The sequence below is a fragment of the Gracilinanus agilis genome, chromosome 1 (genome assembly GCF_016433145.1).
Source record: "Gracilinanus agilis isolate LMUSP501 chromosome 1, AgileGrace, whole genome shotgun sequence".
NCBI lineage: Eukaryota > Metazoa > Chordata > Mammalia > Didelphimorphia > Didelphidae > Gracilinanus > Gracilinanus agilis.
The window spans coordinates 665,135,556-665,146,247 of record NC_058130.1 but is presented as its reverse complement, the minus strand read 5'-3'; positions in this window follow the sequence as shown (position 1 = coordinate 665,146,247).

Here is a 10,692-nt window from a genome sequence, read left to right as displayed (position 1 = left end):
ATTCTGGAGACGTTGATTGAGTTTCTGAGGGTGTGAAATCACTAAGTGGTTTGTGAGCTCCTCCACCTAGTACAAGCTTGTGTTGATTCAATCAAAAGGTAGACAAAGGGGATTTAATCCTGTCTTCACAATCTAGTGAGGTACTTAAGTTGGTGTTAACTAAGGATAGACAATAGAGTAAAGAATTCTCTTTCACAATACTTACTAGCTTTGAAATCATAGGGAAGTCACAATCTGCTTCAGTTGTTGTTCAGTCTTTTCAGTCATGTCCAATTCTTTGGGACCTCATTTGGGATATTCTTGGCAAAGATACAAGAGTGGTTTGACATTTCCTTTTCCAACTCATTTTACAGTTGAGCCATCTGAGGCAAATAGGTTTAAGTGACTTGCCCAGGGTCACACAGCTAGTAAGTGTCTGAGGCCAGATTTGAATTTAGGAATGTGAGTTTTCCTGACTCCAGACCCAATACTCTGTCCTTCCTGACACCTAGCTCATCTATAAAATAAGGGTGAAGATAGGATAGCACCTACTTCACATGGTTATTGTCAGGATAAATGAGATAATATTTGTAAAGCACTTTGCTAATTTTATTATCACTCTCATTATTATAATTACTATTAAACTCTCAGTCCAATGCAATGGTGTTTCTCCATATTATCTGAATTCCCCCCACCAGCTCTATTCTCAATCACTCATCTGACCACTTAGCCACATATTGCCTCATATTACTATTTAACTGTTACAAATTCCTCACCTTGTCTCCCAATAAGAGCATAATCTCCTTAAAATTATAGTTTGTGCCATTCCCACACAACTCTAATACAGATCAATGTATACATCTAGATGTATTTGTATATGTATGTGCACATATATGCATAGTAAACATGTAGTGTGTGTGTGTGTGTGTGTGTGTGTGTGTGTGTGTGTGTGTAAGGCAGAAGAGAATGTGCTCCATGAGTAGAAAGACCCACCTGAGGAGAGGAGAGGGCTCTATTATTGTGCATGTCTGTGTTTGGCTACACTGGAGGCTGAATAGACATCTCTAAACTTGTCTCCTCCTATCCTTATTTAAGGGAGACTTTGGTTCCTCCCAGGAGGAGAAACAGGACTTGATGGCTGAAGGTCACCACTTTGCTTTCCTCACAGAGAGAGAGAGAGGACTGATCTAGAAGGATATTGCTTTTAAATATTATTTTTCTGGAGAGTAAAATTGGCATCCATGTAACTTTTGGTCATTTTGGAGGGGAAGGGGATCCCAAGATCTATATCCAAGACTTAACATTTTCTCATCTACTATCAATTCCACAACAAATACATAGCACAGGGCAAAGAAATCTATTTATCCAGATAATAAGAAAAGAGAAATCAGAGATATATGCTTTGGAGAATATATACCAGACTATATAGGGTGAAGGAGTTCTATTGAGAACAAGATAAGGCAGTTCAATCAAGAGAAAGGGTTCTGGATCTTAGCAAGTTATCCAATGTAAATGATACTTTTTTTTTTTAAATCCTTAACTTCTGTGTATTGGCTCCTTGGTGGAAGAGTGGTAAGGGTGGGCAATAGGGGTCAAGTGACTTGCCCAGGGTCACACAGCTGGGAAATGTTTGAGGCCAGATTTGAACCTAGAGTCTCCCATCTCTAGGCTTGACTCTCAGTCCACTGAGCTACCCAGCTGCCCTCAAAAGTTCCCATTCTTGAAGGGTTAGTATTCTATGCTGGTGAGTGTATTTCGTTTATTACATCAGTATTGTTAGATCTTGATCTCCTCAAGGGCAGAGATTGTCTTTGGATTTTCTTTGTATCTCACAACTTATCATAGTACCTGGAACTTAGCAGGCACTTAAGAAATGTTTATTGACTGACTGACTGAGAATCCTTGGAAAAGAGCATTTTAGCAGCTTTATAGAACAATTTCAAAGTATGTTAACTTTACCTCCTGTCATTGAATCATTATAACTTCATTCTTTTGTGTCCTAAAGTATTTTCCATCTTCAAAAGGTTCCCTTTGGTATGCAAAACCTTAGGTAGTTTATACCTTAAGAAGATTTTCAACTAAAATCTAAATTATCAGTTAATCCCTTATTGGGGATTAGTTGAGAAACTGTTGAAAACTAGCCTGAGACTCTATATAGGGGCCAGGAGCAGTCAGGGAATTAAGGAGAAAAAGGACCAAAGGAGAGGAGGGACAGATACATTGAGGGGAAAAGACTGGAATGAGTATTTTTACTTACTTAACAATTTTTCCTATCCCATCCAGAGCTGTGATTTTGTAGTTTAAAAAAAGCACATGATGAAAATAGAAACCTTCTCCAATGCCATTAGAAAACATGAGGAAATTCCCTAAGAAGGAAATGAATAATAGTTTTAACACTAGAACTCACACTTGAACACCAGTTTTATTGAATAAGCAAATCTGAGACTTGCAGTTTTCCTTCCAAAATCCACCAAGATGATCATAGCCTTCTCATTTGCATTTTGGGGAAAATGGAGGAGAGACAGATACTAACCTGAACTTCCCCTAGTCCATTTTCCATAACTCCAAAGAGGCTTTGGGTTTGTTTTTTTTTTTTTCCATTTTGAAACATGAGACATGTTGTCCTTTGGCTGGCATATTTACTTGGTAGAATAAATTGCTTTTTGCTGTTATGCATGGACTGAGCTGTCAACTGATGAATCTTGTGGATAGTTCTGTCTATCTAAGAGTAATTCAATCCTGGGGCTAAAGAATTATTTTACTTTTATATTTATTTTCAAAGCATAAATTTTTAATTAGTTTGAGGCTATGTCTATCATTTCAACAACTGGCTGAAAAGTTAACCAAAAAGAAATGACTAACTGATAATGATAATTATTGTTCCTAAGAATTATCTGTCATTACTCTAAAAAATATTCATTGGTCTGTAATCTCATTAATAAGAGTACTGCCTACAACAATAGAGACTGTGACTCATACATGTCTGCCTATTAGGTGGGAAATGTGTTCATATACTTCTAGTGGCCTCAAGTGGCACCTGATACCCAACATGTTGAGGATACTGACAGAGTAATGGGCTATCTGATGGTTATCTCTCACTCTTGCCACATGGTTAAAGCATTTACTTTTTGCACTCATACATTTATGTGATGAAATCCTTTGCAATTTTCCCCCTTGTCATTTTTAATTTGTAATATTTTGCAGTTGTATCACACCCACCATGAATTTCTTTCAATCTTTGAATTAGTCTCCATTTTAATTCTTTAGAGACTAATAGTGGTTTGTGTTTCATAATCATACAGCCTTGCTGGAAGAAGCTTGATCATTTTATTGTATTTTTATTGTTTAATGTTCACATAGTCCAGTGGTGGTGAACCAATGGCACACATGCCAAAGATGGCATGCAGAGCACTCTCTGTGGGCACACACACCAGCCTCCCGCCCTACCCCTCCCCAGAGTTCTTTACTAGAAGGGCAGAGGACTCCCACAGAGCCGTTCCCTTCCCCCTCTCCACCATACCTGACTACATTTTTTTCACATCACTCCCCCACCCCAATGTGCAGTAGCCCAAAGGGAGCGCTTCCTCCCTACCTGTATGGAATAAAGTGGGCAGCTCACAGGTGGCAGAGCTGGAGGAGAATAGAACACTTGGGCCACTCCCGTCCCTTCTGTTGAAGACATTCCTCATTCACCCACCTCTTATCCTAGCAGCCCAATGGGAGCACTTTCTCTCTCCCATGTGTGGGGTGAGGGTGTGGGGTGGCATATGCCCAACACTCAGCTGGGGAGTTGACATGGCACACAGTCTCTTAAAGGTTCAACATCACTGATATAATCTTTTCAGTCATGTATGTGGTTTTTTTTGTCAGAGATTTTGAAGCTGTTTGTCATTTCTCTCTCAGGTGGATTAAGGGAAACAGCTTAAGTGATGTGCCCATAGTCACACAAGGAGCAAGTATCTGAGGTTGGATTTGACCTCAGGTCTTCCTGGCTCCTGGCTCACCATTCTATCTGCTGAACCACCTACCTAACCAATTACCATTAATGCCAATGATAATTAGAAGTAGTGCAGCAAGGCAAAGAGGAGACTGGAACTGGAGTTTAGAGTACCTGGATTCAAACCTCTCCTTAGCTATGTGATCCTGAGTAACCTCTTGGGCATCTGTTTCTCATCTTGAAAGTATATCAGGGGTTGGAGATGAAACAGATTAATGTCCTCATGGGTCACTTCTAGATTTCAATCTATGATTCCCTATTAATTTAACTTATATTTTGCCTGAATTGAAATTGTACGAATGTGTTTCTGTCATGAAAATATGGTCTGACAAGTTTTATTCAAGTCTAACAAAATTAGCCATGACTAAAGGACCTGCAAGAGCTGAATCCTGAGAGTTATATCAGGAATGATATCAACAAATACTTCAGTATTCTTTATAACTCAGATAAGTGGTATTGATAGGCTAAAGTGAATAAATCCACCATCTCCAAATCAATATAAATGTTTATAAAGTACTTAGAGTGGTCACAGCCCTGTATGTTAGACTGTACTTCCATAAAGAAAAATATTATATCATTCTTACTCTCAATGAGTTTACAACAAAGGAAAGGCAGGGTAGGGCAGGGTAGTTATTTAAATGAATGAATGAAAGGGCATTAATTAAATACCACGTGCCAAACACTGGGTTCATCTTTTGTGATACAAATACAAAAAGAAAAAAATTACTTATTTATAATGCCACCAAACAAACAAACAAACAAAAACCCCCAGACACACAGATATTACCCAAAGACCAACTAGCTTTACTTTTTTTTTAAACCCTTAACTTCTGTGTATTGACTAATAGGTGGAAGATTGGTAAGGGTAGGCAATGGGGGTCAAGTGACTTGCCCAGGGTCACACAGCTGGGAAGTGTCTGAGGCCAGATTTGAACCTAGGACCTCCCGTCTCTAGGCCTGACTCTCAATCCACTGAGCTACCCAGTTGCCCCACTAGCTTTACTTTTAAAAAAACAAAAAACAAAAACAAAAGAAAACTCCAAATGAAACAAAACAGAACAATTCTACTTCCAAAATAAAATGAATTAGTACATTCTGTAATGTTAAATAACCAAGCTTAGACCAACAGAGTGAACACCTCTCTCTCTTCATTGAAAGGATAGGATAACATGAGTGAAGAATACTGCAGAATATTGTTAGATCTAGCCATTGGACTTTTGGCTTTTCCTAAATTCTTTTCATTCTCTTTTCTCAAATCTTTCTTTCCAGGTAAGACTATACTTAGGCAGGGCAGAGAAGAATATATTGAGAAATGGTTATGCTATAAAGACAAAAGAGATAGGGTTTTTTTTTTAACTTTGTCTTTAGATCCAGGATTTGTAAAGACAGCACACGTAGGGCTGTATAATGTAACAGAAGGAAAGTCACTGTAGAAATGAGGTTATCCAGGTTTCATTTAAACTTAGCCACTAAATAACTGTGTAGCCTTAGGCAAGTCACTGGACTTCTCTAGGTCTCAGATTTCTCATCAGTAAAATGAAGAGAATTGTGTTAGATAACCTCTAAGATTTCTTAAAGCTTTGATATTCTACATGGGTATCAATTCTGTGAAATTAGTTGAACTTCTCCTGTGCAAAGACAGGGACATATTCACAAAAATATGAATAAACATGTGAATAATGAATAATCCTAAATAATTACACAGAGCTGAGCAAAAAAATGAATCACACCAACTTAATTATTTTTTAAAAGCCTTATCTTTCATCTCAGAAGCAATAGAAAGTATTGTTTCCAAGGCAGAAGAATGGTAAGGGCCAGGTCTTTGGGATCAAATGACTTACCCAAGGTCACACAGCTAGAAAGTGGCTGAGACCAAATTTGAACCCAGGACCACTCATCTCTAGGCCTGACTCTATATTCACTAAGCCATGTGGCTTCCCCTTAATTTCCTTTGACTGTGAAAGGTCATTGTTACTAACACAATCTGATACTTTCTATTATGATTCTCTTCACCATGCAATATATTGTCAGGCTTTACACATGCCAAGATATAAATAAAATCATAGACCCATATATCTCCACAATACACTTTGAATTTTATCCCTCAGAAGTTTCATTGCATCTTTGACTAATCATTGAAAAGCAACATGAAACACTGTCACAGTGATTGAAGAGTTAGAAAATGTATTTCACATTCATATAGCACATGGCAGTTCATTAGATGCTTTCCTCATAGCAACTCTTCAAGTGCTTTAGTCCAAGTAACCACATCCTCATTTTATGGATGAAGAAGCTGAAGTCCAAAACAATATTTTATCTGACATAAATATTATATTAGATCCAAAATAAAGATTAATTCAGCAAAGTTTTATTAAGCATCTACTAAGTAAAAGGCATTAGGTAGATTCTGGATTTGAAACACCCAAAAAAAATATAAATAAAAAAGAAAAGAATCAGCCCTTGCCCTCAATGATCTTATATTCTACTGGATAGGAAGTGGGATGGCATATATTTAATGTAATTTACATGCAAAAGTAAATACAGAGTAACTTCAAAAAGGTAAGAAGCCTGATGACTATCCAGTGACACAGCTAATGTTGGAACCACATTCTTTCCTTTACATCCTACACTCTTTTCTCTCCCAGTCATTCAGAGAAAATGGGTGACTAACTCACCAAAAGGATGTTTGGGCTTTAGGAAGATTGTCTTTCCTGCCAGAAAAGGTTCCATTGAAGCAATACTTAATTGTCAAGAACATTCCATTTGGACCCAAGTTTATAGCCTACTCTGTGTTTCCATTGTAATTAAGTCACTCATTATATAATGTGGCACAGTGGAGGGTAGGATGGATTTTGAATCAGAGGAAGTGGGTTTGAATCTTGGTTCTGCTCAGATCGGTGGTATGGATTTGAGCAAATCATAGAAACTCTGTGGGCTTCACTTGCTCATTATCTTGAGAAGAGGACCGTTGGCTTTGCTAGACTGACAAAGGGGTCCATGGCATAAAAAGACTAAGAAGCCTGCGCGAGGAAATTGAGATAACTCTCACAAGACGAATTTAGTGGAGATAAATACCATTTCTTACACTTGAATCCAAACAATGAACTTTACTAGTTTAGAATGGAGAGAGAGATATACTTAGAAGTTTGTCTGGTAAAGATTGCTGTTCTTTATGGACTACAAACTCAATAAAAGTTTGCATTGTAAGATAACAAAGGAATCTTGGGTTTCATTGTGAAGAATGGAGGAGTAAGAGAAAAGATAACTGCTTTTTTATTTAAGGGCTTGCCATTTAGAAGAGAGATTAGAGTTGTGCTTGGCCCAAATTACAGAGCAAGAGGCAATGCATGGCCATGCCAAAGAAGTAAAACGTAGGTGTTATCTCAAAAAGCTTGCTAGTCATTTAAGGCATCCAAAAGCAAAGGTGGAAGGTGGTTGGATTCAGATACTGGATAACTTACTGTTCATTATGGCAAAGTAAAGATTACTTTTTGATTTGGGTCAGGTTAGATGGCCATTGAGGTTCTTAACAACTTTGAAATTCAGTGATTATACTCATTTTGCAAGTGGAGAAACTGAGACCCAGAAGGATTTAAAAATGTACTCAATGACACACACTTTGTTTAAGTATCAGAGCCCAGATACACACCCAAGAGCTTTGTCCAAGTTCCATGCCCATCACTCTTGTCATGAAAAGAATGCCATCAGGTAGCGGGTTTTACTTTGCTTCCTTCTAACATTAAGACCAAAAATCAAAATGAGTAAGAGACAACTCAGTCTCAAGGCAAATTTTTTTTTTCCAAGCAGCATAAACAGGCCCATATTTACTAAAGCAAAAGGATGAGGGTAGCATCAAGAGAACACTGTTGTTCTTTTGCCAAGGTCAGAATTGTTTCCTCACCACCAGCTGAATATAATGTTCTTCCCTCTCTCTCTGCTATTTGTCAAAGGTTCATGAAGTTCTAACTTCTCCGGCCATGTTTATCTACGTAATTACATAGTGCAACCAGCTTCTGGTGTTCTGGCTTCATTTTATTATAGTTTCCCACAGACATAACAAAAATATTGTCTTAAACTTATTCATTGAACAAAATGACTTTTCCGCTTGGTCTATTGGTGTTGATGATGATATTACATTTAAAAATTGAATTGATGCGGCTCAGCGGATTGAGAGCAAGGCCCAGAGACAGGAGGTCCAAGAGTAAAATCTGGCCTCAGACACTTCAGAGCTGTGTGACCCTGGACAAGTCACTTAACCCCCATTGCCTAGCCCTTACTGTTCTTCTGCCTTAGAACCAATAAGCAGTATTGATTCTAAGATGGAAGGTAAGGGTTGTTAAAAAAAAAAAAAAGAATTGAATTGATGGAGAGACTTCCCCATTGACCTTGAGGAAAAAGAGAGAGTATTTTAAGATGGGAGCATCCAATCTTTTGGCTACTATGAAGCTATGACCTGTGCCCAAATAATATTACATTTAAAAATTGAATCGATATTGCTTTTTGAGATGTCTCTTGTAACAAAGTAAAACAATTAAGCAAAACTTAACAATAGAATGATCTCAGAAGAAAGTACATGTAATATTCCACATGAAGTGTAGAATATCTCCAACCAACATTATTTTTATTAATTTTTAATTAACAGAAATCTGTTTTTTTCTCTCCCCTATCTCATTATCTCACTGGAAAAGGAGACAGACACATAGAGAATGAAATGAAAAACAAATTCCTGATAACAAATATGTATAGTAAAACAAAACAAATACATAGTCTGTATAGTCATATGTAAGAATATACATATATGTATATGCATGCATATATGTACACATATGTGTTTATGTACATATACACATACCCATTCATATACCTATAGTCTCATTCTGAATCCTAAATTTATCATTTTTCAGGAAGTAAATAATACATTTCATCATCCATCCTGAGAATCATGATTATTTTATTGATCATTTGAAAACTCTCTATATTACAAAATTACAATAATGTTATTACTTTGTATGAATTGTTCTCCTGGTCTTGCTTATTTCATTCTTTGTGAGTTTATGTCTTGAAAATTTTGGAGTTTCATAATATTAATATTATGGTTAAATTTACTTATCTTGTTCTGCCTGCATCAGTCTACATCAGTTCATACAATAAAATTCACTCAGTATCCCTTTGAAATATATTTTTTCATTTCTTATAGAATAATAGAAATCTATCACATTCATTTTCATTCATCAGTTGTTGAATATCCTTTCTATTTCAGGTCTTCTGCCACCATGAAAAAAAAGAGTTTCTATAAATATTTTCATACATGTATGACCTTTGCCTATTTTTTCTCTCTTTTGCCCAAGTTATCCTTGAATCAATGACCAGACTACATTCTCTTATGTCACCAATCTCAGATCCAGGGTCAATTCCTGCTTAATATTATGTAGACTCATCACATTTAGCTCCTACTGATTCCCAAGTTTCAAAGCATTGGGTTCCAGTCTTGACTGTCACTTTCTTGCTAGTTGTGTGATATGGACTCACTCATATATGCTAACAAGTTCTTCACTGGTTGCCTCTAATAATAGGAGTCAATGTGGTATCCATAATAATCCCTCACTTTAGACCCACAGAACATGGGGTTCAATTCTCCTTTGGATGCTTACTAAGCGTTCTACATTGGGCAAGTCACTCCCTTTGCCTTCACTGCCTCATCTATAAAATGAAGAGGGTTAGAGTAGATTATATAATTGTGGATCCTCACATCCTTGGCTTTCAATTGAACCTTCTCTTTTCAATATGAAATGAAATAAACTCTGGAGTTTACCACACATATACACATAAGAACTAAATTAAAGAAACTAATGACAATTGGATAATAGAAAATTTACCATAGAGTTCTTGTATCCCTTCATAAAATTCTTCTATTTCAAGATATGATTATCTCAGGTTAGAAATTTATAGATTAGATTTTTCTGAATTCCCTTCTACCTTGATTTTTGATCCTCTAAACAAAATCTCTTCAAAGATCTTTTATGCCTTAGCTTCTCTTGGATGTTCTCTTTCCCTTGGTAAAAATTAGAGGGGCCTATAAAGATCCTCTCTTGGATCAATAGTTATACTTCCAAGAACTTTATTAATTTCCTATTTTAATATCTGCAAGGTTCCTAGCATTTATCTTTCTTTTTTTTAAAACCCTTATACTTCGGTGTATTGTCTCATAGGTGGAAGAGTGGTAAGGGTGGGCAATGGGGGTCAAGTGACTTGCCCAGGGTCACACAGCTGGGAAGTGGCTGAGGCCGGGTTTGAACCTAGGACCTCCTGTCTCTAGGCCTGACTCTCACTCCACTGAGCTACCCAGCTGCCCCCCTATCTTTCATTTTTGAAGAGGACCAATAACATCATGGGGTGATCTCTTGACTTGCACATGAATCCAATTCAAGTGAGGCAGAGTTGCATAGTCATTATCTTCATTCTCTCTTCCAAATTCAGTGAAGTCCAGTGGCAAAATAAAAATCAGGATGCCTGCCAGTGGCCAACGATGCAATAGAGAACCTTGATTTCTTTGATGTTTGACCAACCTTAAACTTAGTAAATTATCTTTCTTTCTAAAAAAACTCTTCAACTTTGCTATTAACTGTTCTTTTGCATGATATATGGGGTGTGCAGGAAGGACCAGCACTTCTAATGTCAGGGTCTGTCAAATCCTTTTCAGGACTGCTTATTCACTC